Source organism: Microtus pennsylvanicus, chromosome 14, assembly GCF_037038515.1.
Source record: "Microtus pennsylvanicus isolate mMicPen1 chromosome 14, mMicPen1.hap1, whole genome shotgun sequence".
NCBI classification, from domain to species: Eukaryota; Metazoa; Chordata; class Mammalia; order Rodentia; family Cricetidae; genus Microtus; species Microtus pennsylvanicus.
In genome coordinates, this window is record NC_134592.1 from 46437071 (window position 1) to 46454679 (window position 17609).

Here is a 17609-nt window from a genome sequence, read left to right on the forward strand (position 1 = left end):
GGAAATAGAAAACACTATCCTGAGTGAGGTAACCCAGACCCAAAAAGATGAATATGGGATGTACTCACTCATAATTGGTTTCTAGCCATAAATAAGGGACACAGAGCCTACAATTGGTGATCCTAAAGAAGCTAAGTAAGAAGGTGAACCAAAGGAAAAACATATAGTTATCCTCTTGGCTATGGGAAGTAGACAAAGTTGCCGGGGAGAAAATTGAGATCTTGGGGGTGGGGTGGGATGGGGGTAAGGGGAGATGGGGAGAGAAAAGGGAGAAGGGGAGGAAGGGGTAACTTGGAGTAAAACATGTTTTAATTAATTAGAGAAAAAAATAAAAACTTCAATGTAATGTGCTATTGTTCATTAGTTCTGAAACACATTTTTCTGACCCTAAAATGAGTCACTAGAAAAATAGACTTTAATTTGGTCTTGGTAGAATTTAGTAATGGGATAGCAATGGCCATGTTCAATTGCTCAATATCAATTACAGAGTTCCCTTTCTTCCTTCCTTCCTTCCTTCCTTCCTTCCTTCCTTCCTTCCTCCCTCCCTCCCTCCCTCCCTCCCTCCCTCCCTCCCTCCCTCCCTCTCTCTCTCTCTCTCTTTCTTTCTTTCTTTCTTTCTCCTCTTTCTCTCTCTTTCTTTCTTCTTTGATTTGTTTCCTTCTATCTGTCTTTGTATTTCTTTCTTTTCTTCCTTTTTCTTTCCTTCCTTCCCTTTTTTCAATATAACAATAGCTTTTAATCTAAGTCACAACCCTGAAGAGATCAGTATAGTATTGCCTTTTATTTGTAATACAATCAGCTTGAGAAACTTTGTAGTACCTGTCTTGGTTACATGTCTTGTTACTATAAGAAAACAGTTGAAAAAGCAGCTGAAGGAGTGGAGGGGCTATTTTGGCTCACAGTTCAAAGGTGTAATAATCATGGAAATAGGACACAGTGATTGGAGCATGGAGCAAATGGCTACATTGCATCCCACAGTGGTGGACAGAGAGTGATAACTGATCACTCACCCTGCTTCCTCCTTTTCATTTAGTCCAGGATACCAGTTCATGAAATACTGTCACTGTTATCCATACTTAGGGTAATTCTTCCCACTTCATGTAATGTCGTTTAGAAAAATCCTTCACATACATGCTCAGGGATTTTTTTTTTCCATTAAAATTCTGAATATTGTTGAGTTGACAATGATTGCCCATCACAACACCTATAAGCCCAAATTATATATTTTACTAATTGTACCTGGCACAATTTTGAAAGGATTCTTAGAGGATTAAGTGCTGGTGTGATGTGATTTTTATTAGGAATATTATGATTTTTTTAACTTAGTTAAGGAGATTCCTTGTGTGTGTGTGTGTGTGTTTGTGTGCATGCATATGTGTAAATAAGAGAGAAGAAAGATTGTTTAATGTGACTCTTTTTTGTTTCAGAGATATCCCTTTGTCATTCATTCAGTGTTCATGTATACAGTCCATTTATTGTAGCCTTTACAGTTTGTGCATTCCCTGCCTTTCACAGAGGGCAGGGCTTCTTACAATACTTTGAAGCTTTCCTGTCTGCCTTTTAAGTAGTTAACTATTAAAACAAACTAAAAACTCTGTACTTGATTCCCATCCCACGGAACCCTAAATGATGGCGGTTTTCTCACAGTGTTTTCAGAATGCTCAGGAAATGCCAGAAGCAGATCAGTTGGAGAAATTATCCCTGCTGTGGGTGACTGACTCAAATCTGCAGTGCAATGAGTTTCCTTGCCTTGTATTATTTCTTCACTCATTAATCTGGGGTTAAAATTAGTTTAAACTGTCTGCTATTATTTGTTGGGATTTAATTAATTATTTTAACGTTGTTTCAAATTTTCTGAGAAAGATGCAACATTTAGAAATCAATTTCAATTTTATAACAACAGGAATTAAAAAGCTTTGAATGTTCTCTTTTATTGCTTCTTATTTTGCCATGTTAAGTTTCAGTTAAACTTTGGGTATTCTAATTCCTGAGAACTTACATAGATCAATGAGAATGAAAGTCACTCTCATTTCTCTTAGCCAATATGTGTAACATGATTTTCCAGGTCAATTAGTATTAAATACTGGGGTTATTTAAAATTAGACCAGAAGCTACTGATTAAATCATTGTGATTGATTCTACAGACCACTGTAAAAAAGCGAACTTGCCAAAAATGCCTCAATCATGTTTTATTAAGAATATTATTTTGGTGTCTGCATCTGAGTTTTATTAAAGAAGGCCAATATTGAAATATTTAAAAATAAAGTTGTGGTTTCATTTCATTTTGTGAGTACTCAAATTTCTATTGTTTTCTGGGAAATAGAGTTTCTGCACGTGGAGGAGAGAAGGGCCTCCCAGTCCTCCCAATGCTGCTCTGTGCTTCCCTGTACTGTTCATCTGTGCACTGTCTTCATGTACTTCTTCACTCGCGGTTATATGACATCCTAGTTACTTTTCTCTCTGCTATTATAAGATCCCTAATAAGAAGAAACTTGAGAGATGAATATTTTCTTTTAGCTTTCACTTGGAGGGGATAGAGTCCTTCAGGTCTGGGGAAGTAAGTCATGGCAAGAGTAAAAGGAAGTGAATGTCATGTTGCTTTCATGGCTAGGAAGCAGAACCCAGACAGGAATAGCCAGGCTGTAAAATGTGAGACCAGCTTCCAGTGTACTATTTTGTCCAGGAGGCAGACTCCTAGAAGTTTTACAGCATTCCAAAAACAAAGTCACTGGTTGAGGACCAGGACTCCAAACATATGAGATTAAGGAGCCCCTTTCAAGTGTGAATTGCACAAAGAAGAATGTGAACATTGGTCTTTTCTCTGAACGTCCATCAAGTATCCTACTTAAGAGTCTTGACACAAAACTAAAAGGTTTGTACAGAGTAAAAGAAGCTGTCAAGTAGGGAGGTGACCTGCAGGACAGAAGAAAATCCTTTCCAGCTACACTTCTGATAGAACTGAAAAAGCTAGACATCAAAGAAGGATAATAGGATGCTAATATACTCTCCTAATAAACACATAAAAGTTGTCTGACGTCATTAGCTATGAGGGAAATTCAAATTAAAACAGCATTCAGATTCCATATCCCCTGCTGATGGCTCTCATCAAGATCTCCAATGACAACACATGCTGGTGAGGGTATGGGAAGGAGGAACCATTTTTTACTGTTGGGAGAAGTGTAAACTATTTAGTCACTATGAAAACCAGTCTGGAGGCTCCTCAAAAGGCTATAAATATATCAACTAGCTTTAACAATCCTGGGCATATTCCTAAGGGACTTTGTGTCCTACTACAGAGATAGTTGCTTAGCCTTGTTCATTGCTACTCTATTCATAGTAGCTAGGAAATTCAATCAGCCAATGAAATGGAAATGTGGTTCACATACACAATTGGATTTTAAAGAAAAATGAAGTCATAAAATATTCAAGTACATGGATGAAACTTTAAAAAAAAGTCATACTGAAAGAGTTAACTCAGGCTCTGAAAGATAAATGCAACATATTCTCTCTCATGTGTTGACCCCAGCTTCAAATCTTTAGCTTTGTGTGTTTAACCTGCAGTACCTATAGAAAGAATACTAGAGAAGGGTCATTGAGATAGGGAATGTCTTTAGGGAGGAGTAGGATAGCAGAATACAGGTGATTAAAAATAGATGGAATTTGGGTTAAGGAAATCTTAGGCAAGTGTAGGGGGGAGTAGATGGATAGGTGGCATAAGAAGGATGGAGAGAGAATTACCAAAACTAAGGAAGTTTGAAAAAACCATATGCAAATTTACTACTTTGTCAACCAAATTAAAATGTTGAGAGAGATCCTGCACATGTCTGATTGTGTGATCCTTATTTTTAATTGTTCGGGAAGAATCCAGAGGTCCCCATACAGGTGCTTACTCTGCTTCTTGGTTGCCCAACAGACCCTATTGTTGAATATACTATAAATCAAGCATCAGTTTAACTAGAATTATTCCCTCTGACAGGTAACTTTCATAATACCACTAGTGTCTGTGTAAATTGCTCATCAGTCTCTTCTTTCTACTAAAGCAATTGCTATTGATGGATTCTTGGGGAGCTGTTGCCATTATCTTCAGTTAGTTACCTACTGAGGATCCCACTGGACTCTGGTTTGGCTTGATTCTTGGTTCATAATGGTAGTACTAACTCTGTCTCTTTTGGGAGGTCCTGCACTTAAATGGTGTTTGTGAGCAGCATGGTATAAATTGTTTAATGGTGACATAGACCTGCTGCATTCCTGGAGATGGGGTGGTGATCATGGCAAGCAGAGGAGGTACATGTTGGACAGGGCAGAGGCAAAAGGCAAGGCCTTGGAATTGGTCCTAGTCATGCCCATTTAGCAATTATATAAAAACGTGTTCCTGGTCAGAAAATGCTTACAGATATGCAATAAGGACAGATTCAGACAAAAATAAACTTCTGAATGGGTCACAGTGTATATTAAAATGTGTGTAGGATTGGGAGAGAGAGGGAAAAAAAGAGTATAGACAGTCATAGATTAAAGGAGTATATTATTGTATTTTTTTGACTTCAGAGAGACATTTGATTCTGGGGGCTACTAATCTAAAGCAACATATATATTTTAAAGATGTCTTGACTTTAAAATTTGTGTCTAAGGATATGTTGCTTTGGAAAAGAGGGATTTTTCCCCAAAAAAGGATGGAACCTGTGGATCTCTTTTTGGCTAATATAACTTGATGGAACAGTACCCCCCTAAAAGGTCTCTGTGAACCCTAAAAATACTTTGCCCAACAAAGAACAGGAAGCAGTTTGGAGAAAACAATGGCCAAATTCCCAAAATTATTGTTTACAAATATTTGTTTTCATTTAAAGGGGGGATATGATATAGAGGTGAATACTTTACATTGGTATGGATCTTGGTCTATTGATACAAATTTAGGGCCGACATTTTTTACACTGTGTATATATATTTCTGCTCTTGTTTAAGGTATTGTGTTTATGCATCTCATTTAAAAATGTAATGTATAATTTAAAATTATAGATTAATAAATAGTCATTTATAATAGTCAAACTTACAGCCATGTTAGGTTTTCTAGATATGCACAGATATATTTTAGTTAGATAATCTTCAACAACTCAAAAACATACAGAGTATGGCATTTAAAATGTTTTAAGAACTTAAACTTTTCTCAATCATGAGTCATGTCTGCTGACAGCATCAATCACTTCAAGAGGGACATGCGCATCAAATAGTTTCCTTATATAATTTGCTAGCTATATGGACAGAAACTGACCTTGCTTGGACTGCTTCATTGTATGCTGTATGAACTGGACATGAAGGATCCACAGAAATAACTGCTGAACTTGCCTAAAAGTGAGACAGTCATTCAGGGTTTGTACTTCCTGAAAGAATCTGCCAGACATTCTGCAGGACACAGATTAAAGTGACTGACAAACTTCCAATAGTTCTAAAATTCATAGTCACATAGGTAATCTGGTTGGAAGGGGAAGGGATATCAGGGTAGGTTATGGAAAAAGAATTATAAGGGAGGGGGTAAAAGGAATGGGAGGGATATCAGAGAAGAAAGAAATTAAATTAATCATAAAATAGTTTATAAATGTGTAAAATTGCAAAGAACAATGTTTAAAGTTGTATAAATAAAAAAAATACCTTTTTTCCCATGAGGAAATAAAATGCCAAGCACTCACTGTGCTGCCATTTAGATGCACAGATAATAGATTCCTAAAATAAGGAAACAAGAAGTAACTGTGGTCTGCTTCCCTTATTTTGGTACCTTGAGCTAATAGTATGATTTAGGTGACATGAAATATGCTACATATGCTGTGTTAAAAATATAAAGAGGATGCTCAATTGTGCCACAAGGACACGTGCTCAACTATGTTCATAGCAGCATTGTTTGTCATAGCCAGAACCTGGAAACAACCTAAATGCCCCTCGACCAAAGAATGGATAAGGAATATGTGGTATATTTACACACTGGAGTACTACACAGCAGAAAATAGTAACGACATCTTGAATTTTGCAGGCAAATGGATGGAGCTAGAAAACATCATTTTGAGTGAGGTAACCCAGACCCAGAAAGACAATTATCACATGTACTCACTCATAAGTGGTTTTTATACATAAAGCAAAGAAAACCAGCCCACAAATCCCAAATCCCAGAGAATCTAGACAACAATTAGGACACTAAAAGAGACATACATAGATCTAATCTACATGAGAAAAAGAAAAAGACAAGATCTCCTGAGTAAATTAGGAACATGGGGACCTTGGGAAAGGGTTGAAGGGGATGGGAGAGGTAAGAAGGGGAGCAGAGAAAAATGTATAGCTCAATAAAGATAAAATAAAAAAAGAAATATAAAGAGGAAATATGGTGATGATATGTACTGTGTTGACAATGAGCCATGAGCTCAGGGTATCTACTAAAGTGTGTCTACTCAGTTTCTGGTTCAGGCATTAAGCTTGTGTAAACAGATATCATTTAGTTTCAAAATTTCCCACACCAGGAGTACCAATAGTAGTGAATTATCTGATTTGCATTTGGGTGCTGTGTTCTGTTTATCAGTCCAGGATTTTTCCTAGCATCTATATCAACTTCCCTGGCTATGCTCAATCAACTGTACTTCATGACTTTCCCAACTGGCAACATTTCATTATGATAAATTGGAGGAGCATTCCACGCATGTGAGAGTCAGCATTATTCTGATAGTCTTTTAATTTGCCTGTTATATAAACTTAAGAATAGTCTCTTTTGAAATAAGCCCAAAAGACCAATACCTGAATGGTATGATAAACAACATAACATTTTTTGCAATGATAATTATAAATTCTCTGTTTTTCAACCATTATTTTTATTCTTGGAAACTAACTTGATGATAGATGACAGAGGTGTAAAGGGGAGCTTGGGCTTGTTCCCTATTTCTAAGAGGTTTATCTCATTGTGGGACAGTTTTAGAAATGATTATGAGGAGATGTGACAGATGTTTAGAGAAGCAGTTGGTAAATCCTTGGTGATTTCCAAAATTGTCCCCAGCTTCCATTGGAGGAGTCACACAAGCACCAATAAATGTTGACTGCTCTGATATTTCTGTTTGGTGCTGCTTTTTAAAATTCAGGATACCAAATGAATTTTTAAAACATTACACTTTCCTTTGTTTCTCTAAACCTATCTGCCTGCTAATTTTTAAAAACATTTCATATTTTCTACAATTACATGCTTGGCTTCTCTGTACTTTTGATGGTCTGCTAATCTCAGTTTTGAATACACCTTTTTCAAATGTGATTTTCATGCCTTCTAATAATGCCAAGACTATAGTCAACACCAATAGCTTCACGTAATCAGTGAATGAGACGCTTATGGAAAAACTTGGAAAACATTAGCATATTTTCACCATTCTGTCCAATTTATAAAATATTTCCACAGTGCTGTGGAAGAGGTCTGCCAGAACAGCATTCTCTAAATTGAGTTGAGACATGAGTTTTCCCCTAACCTTTTGAAAATTGCCTAATTTCTTTGAAATTTTTCCTTGCACTTCAGAAGAGAGACAACTGTATAAAGTCATCTTGGGAACAGACTGAAAACCCTATCCAAGGAGGCTACTGACCTGAGTTAATTGGATGCCCACCCTGAGATCACTGTACATTGAGATGTGCTAATTGCATTGTTTTATAACAACATAATGATGCAATTAACTTGCATCACCAGTATGGGCTGTTTGTTAGCATGCATCCTTTCTCAAAGGTATCAATATCCCTGAAGACCAGCACACATTCTATAGCAAGATTTGACATACAATTGTGCTGAAATATGCTTTTTAGTGGATCTTCAACCTCGAGTGACCATGATATTTAAAAAAGAAATGTTCTCAGCATGAGGAGGAAAGAAAGGAAAATGATTCCCCCTTGGAGTTTTTTTTTTCCAATTTGCATATTTCTGTTCTGCTCAGCGTTTCTACACTCAGTGATCCTAGTCCGAATGTGTTTTGTTCCTTCTTTCCGCACGCTTGCCTACAGCTCTTGTGTGGCTTTCCTTCTTTGTGAGTTATTGATATACTTAGCTGTGAGGTTTTGGATTATTTTAACAGAATCACCAGCAGAAATTGATAGTAATATGAGGTCTGGACATGGTAGTAAATTTTTAATGATTTTTAGTGCCCTGGATTACACATCTCTGGGTTTAAACTCACCCTGCAGACAATTAAATCTAGAAAATAAAAGTCAGAGGTCATATAATTATGAGAGAGAAAGGGGCTGGGATGAGGAGAGTCCATAGGTGAAGTTGGAAAGAGGAAATGGAAGGGGTTGAGAATGAAGTAATTATCCATTTATTTTGTAAAATACTGAAACTGAAAGAAAAAACACATCCTGTCATTACTTTTGAAGGAGACAAAACATTCATGCTATTCTCACAGAATTCTGCCACCAAAATCATAATTAGGAAACAAGAAGAAAAATTACATTCAGTTATGAAGGTGAATATAAGGATTGATATCAGTACAGAACCTGTAGTTAATGTACATTTTGTGAACTTTATCTTATGTCAGTACCATCGATCTTGTGTCTTATGTTCTCATCACAAAGCAAAACAAAAAGAAAATCAATGAGTTATGATTATGAAAAGTATAATATTTAGAATCTTCACTATGGTAATGCTTTTGCTAAAGCATGAATGGGTCCAAACTCATCATGATGTGTGCAGTAAATTTATCAAGTACATGGTATACTAACCATACTTCATTAAATTTTAGAGCTTGATGAATATTGATATCGATGGTGCTATTGAGGATGCATGTAGGTGGAATATTAGATGATAACATATTTCCCTGTTTCCTTAGATTGGGAAAAAAGATTCTGAATATATACATATGTGTACATGCCCACATAACCACCTGTGTGCCTCCCCCACGCTGCAAATGGCACTTATATAATTTAATCAAGTACACTGAAGATTTTTCCCTGCTCTGACAATGTCACTATGCTTTATTTTAATGTAATCATGTTGTTGACAGAAGTGGATTTTTTTCCCTCTTCTGTTTGAACAACAGCTGTGCACTCAGTGAGTAGCATCTTAACTGGGTGGCGGTGGGGTATAAGAACCTACTGTACAAGAGTCTGCACTGTAGACTCTACAGGCGCCTGAACGTGTCCAGGTGCAAGGCATTTACTTTCTTCTTCAATCAATTGCGAATTCACATGTTCTTATATTTGAGGTGATTTAAACTCAATTTTGGGGAGTCTAGAGATTTTAGATTAACCTTTCTTCTGATTAGAGGAAGTACACTTAAACTTATTGCTGTAATTTTTTTGTTGTTTCTTCAAGTTTAAATTTTTCTTTTGCCTTGTTTCTGGAGGCTGTGTTGGATAGTGTTGTTTCTTTTAGTTAATTCTGATCTGTGCTTACATTCCATCTTACACTATGTATGCTTAGAAATCGTTTTGTAAATGGTAGTGAACTAACAAATAACCCTTTGATAGGTTCATTAAACACAGTTCTGAGGAAGTCATTATGCAATCCTACCCTGATATCAGAAATAATCAAAAGTAAATAATTAAAGTAAAATAATTTTCTTCACTTTCACATTTGGTTACAAGGCACACATAATTTCAGGGGGAGCTTTATTTATTTCTACCTGTGGGTGCTTAAGACATAGCATAATAATCATTTTTCCTGCTACAATTGAGGAGCCATTCATTAAAAATAAGTATCTATAATTAATAAGGAACTTGAATGAAGATATTATGAGCTGATTATTGGAAGAGAATAAATTAGTTATGGTGGCTACTTCACATTTTACATAATTCAACAGATATATAATTTTGTAAAAGACGTAAACAAAGAGCATGCCTACTCTTTGTGTAAGGGACTCCTGAGTGGAAAGGTAGATTCGTTTTTAGTGGGCATTATCCTAGTTTGGGTCAGTTCTCTCCTGGATTTATAAGAAGGTCTGTGAAAAATCTATTTAAAAAAAGAGAAGTAGACTGCAGAGGCAATGAAAGGAAAAATTAATAATATCTTTAATCTGAAAAACAAAAAGCATACCATGTTTATTTTGTATACCTTTTTACTTTTTGAGATAATAATGTAACTACATTATTTCCCCATTAGATGTACCCCTCATTGTTTCTTTCAGATCCATGGTTTCTTTTTCAATTATTACAAAAGCAATATGTGTGCATGTACTTCTACAATTTTTAATTTAATATCACATGCAAAATCTTTCATCTTTCTCAAACATAGTTACTTAATAATATAAAGATTATGTTTTTTAAACATCTTCAGGCTCACCCTAAGATCAAGCGATTTAAAAATGAGTAAATGATAAAAATTTTTATGGTTTCAAGTCTGGGCAGTAGTCTCAATGACTGTTTTTAAATGAAAATTTAATTTTCAAAACTGAAACGAACAAGTTTTATGCATTAATAGGGTATCATGTGATGCTGTGATTCATTCATATAATGTGCAGGTTTTCACTTTTAACTAATTTTCAGGTTAGCATGCAGACTAGTGGGTTTCATTACAGCATCAGACTAAGCATTTATCTCATTTGTTTATTTCCTTATTAAAGCACTTTTTTTGAGAAAGGGCTTTGTAGGTAGCTCAGGCTGGCCTTGAATTTATGCTTCCTGAAGGGTGTGATAACAAGGAGGCATATCCTTATTAGACTTATCAGTTCTTTATGGCTAAAGCATCTTTAATCCTTTCTCCTAGTTTTGTAATGTCAAGTAGGGTGCTGCCCATACTCACCCCATTATTCAATACAGCAGTCCAGAACTTCTCTTATGTAACTGTGTCCTAATATCCCAAATCAACCTGAATGACCACAACTAGAATAATCTGTACAGACCTTACCTGGTATCCGTAGCTGTCTATATATCTATACGTGTATTTCTGTGTGATCTCAGAACTAAGTTTAATAGTTGAATGTGTCTGTTGTTCCTGCCAACATGGAAGCCCTCATCAGCCATAATCATAGTGAATTCACCAATGATGTCATATTTGCTAAAGGAACAACTTCCTCATGTGTACACCTAACTATCCACAAAATATTAAAGAAAGATACAGTACATAAACCGAATTTTGACTGCGTACATTATTGGCACTATGTTGACCGTTACAAATGAAAATTAATCTAGCTTAGCAAGTTAACATTGTTATCTAATTTATGAAAAGTTTTCTTTTGAAAATTTTAGTATTTTTCTTGGCTTTGACTTTTTTACCATTTTATTTCTTTTTTTTTTTTGTAGGTTAATGTTGGCCTTAGATTTACTCTCCTATTTTTTTTTTATCTGACCTTAGCCAAAATTATAATCCTTCAAAGTCCTATTATAGGGATGGAGGAAGGTCACTGGTTAAGTAATAAAGAAACTGCTTGGCCTCATAGGTTAAAACATAGGTGGGAGAAGTAAATAGAACAGAATGCTGGGAGGAAGAGGAAGTGAGCTCAGAGGCCACGCTCCCCTCTCCTGGGCAGACGCAATGAAGCAAGCCGCCATGTCAGACATGCTGATTCTTTCCCAGTAAACACACCTTGGGGTGCTACACACATTATTAGAAATGGGCTAGTCCAGGTGAGAGAGTTAGCCTAGAAGAGGCTAGATATAATGGGCCAAGCAGTGTTTAAAAGAATACAATTTGTGTGTTGTTATTTCTGGTGTAAAGCTAGCTGTGTAGGAACCAGGCTTGACGAAAAGCAGACCCGCAGCTCCCACAACATTATAGTATGAGATGGTGACTTGGAGAGACGATTCATTGAGTAATAGGCTCATCTCAAAGTATGAAGACTTTAGTTTGCATCTCAAGCATCCATGTCAACAGCTGGATGCAGCATCAAGTTCCTGCCATCCTGATAATGGGAAATGAAGGCAGGAAGATCTCTAAGGTTTGCTGGCCAATAAGTTTGTTTCAGTAATTTCCTGATTAATTGGAAGACTTTGTCACAGAAAATAAGGTAGATAACAACTGAGGAAGAAAGCAAACATTGACCTTTGTTTGTCACACATAGGTATACAGAGAAGCATACACATTCATACGTACACAAATGTAAAGAATAGTTCTCCATTTTCATATGAAAAGTATATATGTTTTTCCATATAAAGTTGATTATTGTCCTCTCCAGATCTGTGAAGAATTTTGATGGGATCTTGATGGGGATTGCATTGAATCTATAAATTGCCTTTGGTAGAATTGCCATTTTTAATACGTTGATCCTCCCAATCCAAGAGCAAGGGATGTCCATCCATTTTTTGGTATCCTCCTCAATTTCTTTCTTCAATGCCTTAAAGTTCTTGTCAAATAGATCTTTCACTTCTTTGGTTAGATTTACCCCAAGATATTTTATGCTGTTTGTGGCTATCGTGAATGGAGAAGCTTCTCTGATTTCCCTCTCTGCTTCCATATCCTTTGAGTATAAGAGGGCGACTGATTTTTTGGAGTTGATCTTGTATCCTGCCACATTACTAAAGCTGTTTATCAGCTGTAAAAGTTCTTTGGTGGAATTTTGGGGGTCGCTTATGTACACTATCATATCATCTGCGAATAACGAAAGTTTAACTTCTTCCTTTCCAATTCGAATCCCCTTGATCCCATTATGCTGTCTTATTGCTATTGCTAGAACTTCCAGCACTATATTGAAGAGGTATGGCGAAAGTGGGCAGCCTTGTCGTGTTCCTGAGTTAAGTGGGATGGCTTTGAGTTTCTCTCCGTTTAATTTGATGTTAGCTGTCGGCTTGCTGTATATAGCTTTTATTATATTTAGGTATGACCCTTGTATCCCTAATCTCTCCAAGACTTTTAACATAAATGGATGTTGAATTTTGTCAAATGCTTTTTCAGCATCTAATGAAATGATCATATGGTTTTTTTCTTTCAGTTTATTTATATGGTGGATTACATTGATAGATTTTCGTATGTTGAACCAGCCCTGCATCTCAGGAATGAAGCCTACTTGATCATAATGGATAATTTTTTGGATGTGTTCTTGGATTCGGTTTGCCAGTATTTTGTTGAGGATTTTTGCGTCGATATTCATGAGTGAGATCGGCCTGTAATTCTCTTTCCTGGTTGAGTCTTTGTGTGGTTTTGGTATCAGAGTAACTGTAGCTTCATAAAAGGAATTTGGTAATGACCCTTCTGTTTCTATATTGTGGAATACATTGAGGATTATAGGTATTAGGTCTTCTTGGAAGTTCTGGTAGAATTCCGCATTGAAACCATCTGGCCCTGGGCTTTTTTTGGTAGGGAGGTTTTTGATAACAGCTTCTAGTTCTTCGCGACTGACAGGTCTGTTTAGATTGTTCACCTGGAACCCCAGAAGCACAGACATTAAGGGCAACATTGAATAAATGGGACCTACTAAACCTGAGAAGCTTCTGTAAAGCAAAGGACACTGTCACTAAGACACAAAGGCAACCTACTGACTGGGAGAAGATCTTCACCAACCCCGCAACAGACAAAGGTCTGATCTCCAAAATATATAGAGAACTCAAGAAACTAGACTTTAAAATGCTAATTAACCCAATTAAAAAATGGGGCGCTGAACTGAACAGAGAATTCTCAACAGAAGAAGTTCAAATGGCCAAAAGACACTTAAGGTCATGCTCAACCTCCTTAGCGATCAGGGAAATGCAAATCAAAACAACTTTGAGATATCATCTTACACCTGTCAGATTGGCTAAAGTCAAAAACACCAAGGATAGCCTTTGCTGGAGAGGCTGTGGAAGAAGGGGTACCCTCATCCATTGCTGGTGGGAATGCAATCTTGTGCAACCACTGTGGAAGTCAGTGTTTCGGTTTCTCAGGAAATTCGGGATCAACCTACCCCTGGACCCAGCAATACCACTCTTGGGAATTTACCCAAGAGATGCTCTATCACATGTCAAAAGCATTTGTTCAACTATGTTCATAACAGTATTATTTGTAATAGCCAGAACCTGGAAACAACCTAGATGCCCTTCAATGGAAGAATGGATGAAGAAAGTATGGAATATATACACACTAGAGTACTACGCTGCGGTAAAAAACAATGACTTCTCGAATTTTGCAGGCAAATGGATGGAAATAGAAAACACTATCCTGAGTGAGGTATCCCAGACCCAAAAAGATGAACATGGGATGTACTCACTCATAATTGGTTTCTAGCCATAAATAGGGGTCACGGAGTCTACAATAGGCGAATCTAAAGAAGCTAAGTAAGAAGGTGAACCCAAGGAAAAACATAGTTATCCTCTTGGATAAGGGAAGTAGACAAAATTGCCAGGGAGAAAAGTGGGATCTTGGGGGTGGGGTGGGATGGGGGTTAGGGGAGATGGGGAGAGAAAAGGTAGAAGGGAAGGAGGGGGGACTTGGGGAAACAGGAGGATCGGGATAAAGGAAGGTTGGATAGGGGAGCACGGAACCACAATTCTTAGTTAAGGGACCCACTTTAGGGTGGGCAGGAGACTTGACCCTAGAGGGGCTCCCAGGTGCCCAAGCTGAGGTCCCCAGTTAGTTCCCTGGGCAGCTGAGGATAGGGAACCTGAAATGACCATACCCTAGAGCAATACTGACGAATATTTTGCATATCATCCTAGAACTTGCATCTGGCGATGGATGGAGATAGAGCCAGAGACCCACACTGGAGCACTGGACTGAGCTCCCAAGGTCCCAATGAGGAGCAGAAGGAGGGAGAACATGAGCAAAGATGTCGGGACCACGAGGAGTGCACCCACCCACTGAGACAGTGGAGATGATCTACTGGGAGCTCACCAAGGCCAGCTGGACTGTTACCAAAAAAAGCATGGGATAAAACTGGACTCTCGGAACATGGCGAACAATGAGGGCTGATGAGACGCCAAGGACAATGGCACGCGGTTTTGATCCTACGCAATGTGCTGGCTTGGTGGGAGCCTAGCCAGTCTGGATGTTCACCTTCCTAGATATGGATGGAGGGGGGAGGACCTAGGGCTTACCACAGGGCAGGGAACCCTGACAGCTCTTGGGACTGGAAAGGGAAGGGGAGAGGAGTGGGGGGAAGGGGAGAGGGGTGGGAGGAGGGGGAGAAGAGTGGGAGGAGGGGGAGGGAAATGGGAGGCTGGGAGGAGGTGGAAATTTGTTTTTTTTTCTTTATTCTCCTTTTATCAATAAAAAATTAAAAAAAAGAAAAGTATATATGATGATACCACAATCATATATGCTAAGCTCAAAATTATAAAACAGATTTAAAATTCTGAATGGGTGCTACACAAAAAGATAAGGAATGGAAGCATCATAGAAGGTCACATGAATTTTGATATACTAAAATAGTTTTTGATTGTATATATTCTTAGTTTGTTATACTGTTTGTCTTAGTTAGCATTCTTCTAAAGAGTACCTTTCCTATATACCCTGTGTGTAATTAAATTAAGATGATAGCTACATTGTTATGTCTTTAATCTTTTATTGGCCCATGGAGAATTACTTCTGTGATATAATTTCTGATTCCTTAAAATTTGTTTTTGTGTGTTCTACTCCATATGTACTATAAAACATTTATTTTAGCAAGCACTTTTGTATCATTTTAGTACATTTTTCAAACTTACATGAAAGGTATCAGTAAATCAGTTCTTTAGTTTTCTTGATGTGTGTGTGTGCTGGTGGAGTATGAGCTCCTCAATCTTGAAACATTTTTTTTTTCCTCACAAAGTCATAGCATATTTGTTATCTCAAATGTTAGTCATTGGGGAAAATCAGAGTGCATGCTGAGGGATGATGCATATGTATTGCCATCATGTTTTTTTGTCAAATTTCTTAAGCATTATTTCCTCTATTTCCAGTTCTTACTCTTGAGACTATTAGGCAAGCTAAATTCTAATCATTGCAATATGTGGGATTTCCTTCTGCACCCTTTTTCACTCTGAGACACTCTTATCTTTTACTGGTCGACTCAAGTTTTCTTAGAGCACAGAGGGAGTTTTGAAACTATTATTTAAGCTCGCATTGCATTCCCACTTGGATTGGGATTTTATATGAAGCTGAATTATTCTTCCTGTTGTAGGGTAGCTCCGCAGAGACAACCTGCTTATGAACATGGCATCCATGGACTGGTGTGCTTTCTAGTTAAAGAACCCTTCACACTCATGTGAACACTCCAGTGATGTAGAATGTCATGTAGTGGCCTCTATGTAGAGGGCCTCACTGTTCACCAATGAGATGTTTGCAAAGACTTGCAGTGTTTTAGGGGATTTGTGATAAGAAGGGTTATTAGTGAGTGTGAAGGCCCAAAAATGTGAGCCTATTTCCTCCTTTACCAAAAGTAAGAGTGTTGGACTTACACTAACTGTTAAAAGTAACGGTTACCTCTGTTCCTTCAAGGCCTTTGTGTTTCTACCTCAAAAAAGGTTCCACCTAGATTCAGATCTGAGAGTTCTGCTCTCTCAAGGTTATTGCCAACTGGGTTTGGCTAATATCACGATCTTGTATTTTAGAAATTGAGAAGTATATATGTTTCTACCTCAAACAAAAGTCTAGGAATCCAAATAAGGTTCCAGTTTCTTTAAGGAGATAACAGTGAATTCTACCCAGGGAGTGGTTTACCTACAGAATGTTTTGGTCTAGGGTTTGAGCATTACTTGTTTTGTCCTAGCAACAGAATGTTTAACTATGGATGTAGCCTGCAACCTTTGACTGGATATTCATTTCCTTGTATGATGTTAATGAAGTTTTTTTTTAATCTTACTCCTACTTCTTAGGGTCAGCGTATTTTAAGCAAATGGGGATTAAACACCGGTGATTTCAGTATTCACTGGAACTCCCTCCTGGTTCTATTCTATGTTTTACTATTTTCATGTCTTCATACTCTTTACTTATATTTCTAAACCCCATACCTCTGTCCTGGCAAGAGGTGTTTTTGTTGAGGCTGGTCCCTGAGAAGTGAGTTCAGTCGATCTGTATTCAGGGATCCCCAAGTTTACTTGGGAAGAAGAGGCAACTTTCACACTGACAGAATACAGCATAGGCAGCTCCAGCAAGTGACATGGACAGTAAATACTATGCTAGCACATGAGGGCAGGGGAACTTTCTGAGGAGGGACTGTCTGTGTTTGTAGAAGGAGGCACCACAAAAAGTAAAAGTTGAGTCATGCAGTAGTGGTGCATGCCTTTAATCCCAGCTCTTAGGAGGCAGAGGCAGGTGGAGTTCAAGGCCAGTCTACAGCTAAGAGTTCCAGGACAGGCTCCAAAGCTACACAGAGAAACCCTGTCTCAACCCCAACCCCACCAAAAAAAAAAGTTGAATGGGTCCTGCACAAGTGATACAATTTTGCAGACAGACAAGCCTTGGGGATTGCCTTTGCCATCGAGTTTCTCATTGGAAATGTTTCCTTGATGGAGAAAAAAAAAAAACTAAAAACAAATAAAAAGCAAGCATAAAACACACTGTGCTGTGTGTTCTGCCTGTCATGCTAGATGCTGTTCCTTGTGCAAGCAGGACTGAGGGTCTAGGATTTTGCTGAGTTTGAATAGGAAACACGTTCTATATCCTTTGTTCTAGCTGCTTTTAAAAGACTTCGTATTTCAGTGTTAGAAGTGTTATTTCAGTGTTATTCTGGGATAAACTAACATAACTTGTTTAGGAATTTATGTGGTACCTGTATTTTGCTGCA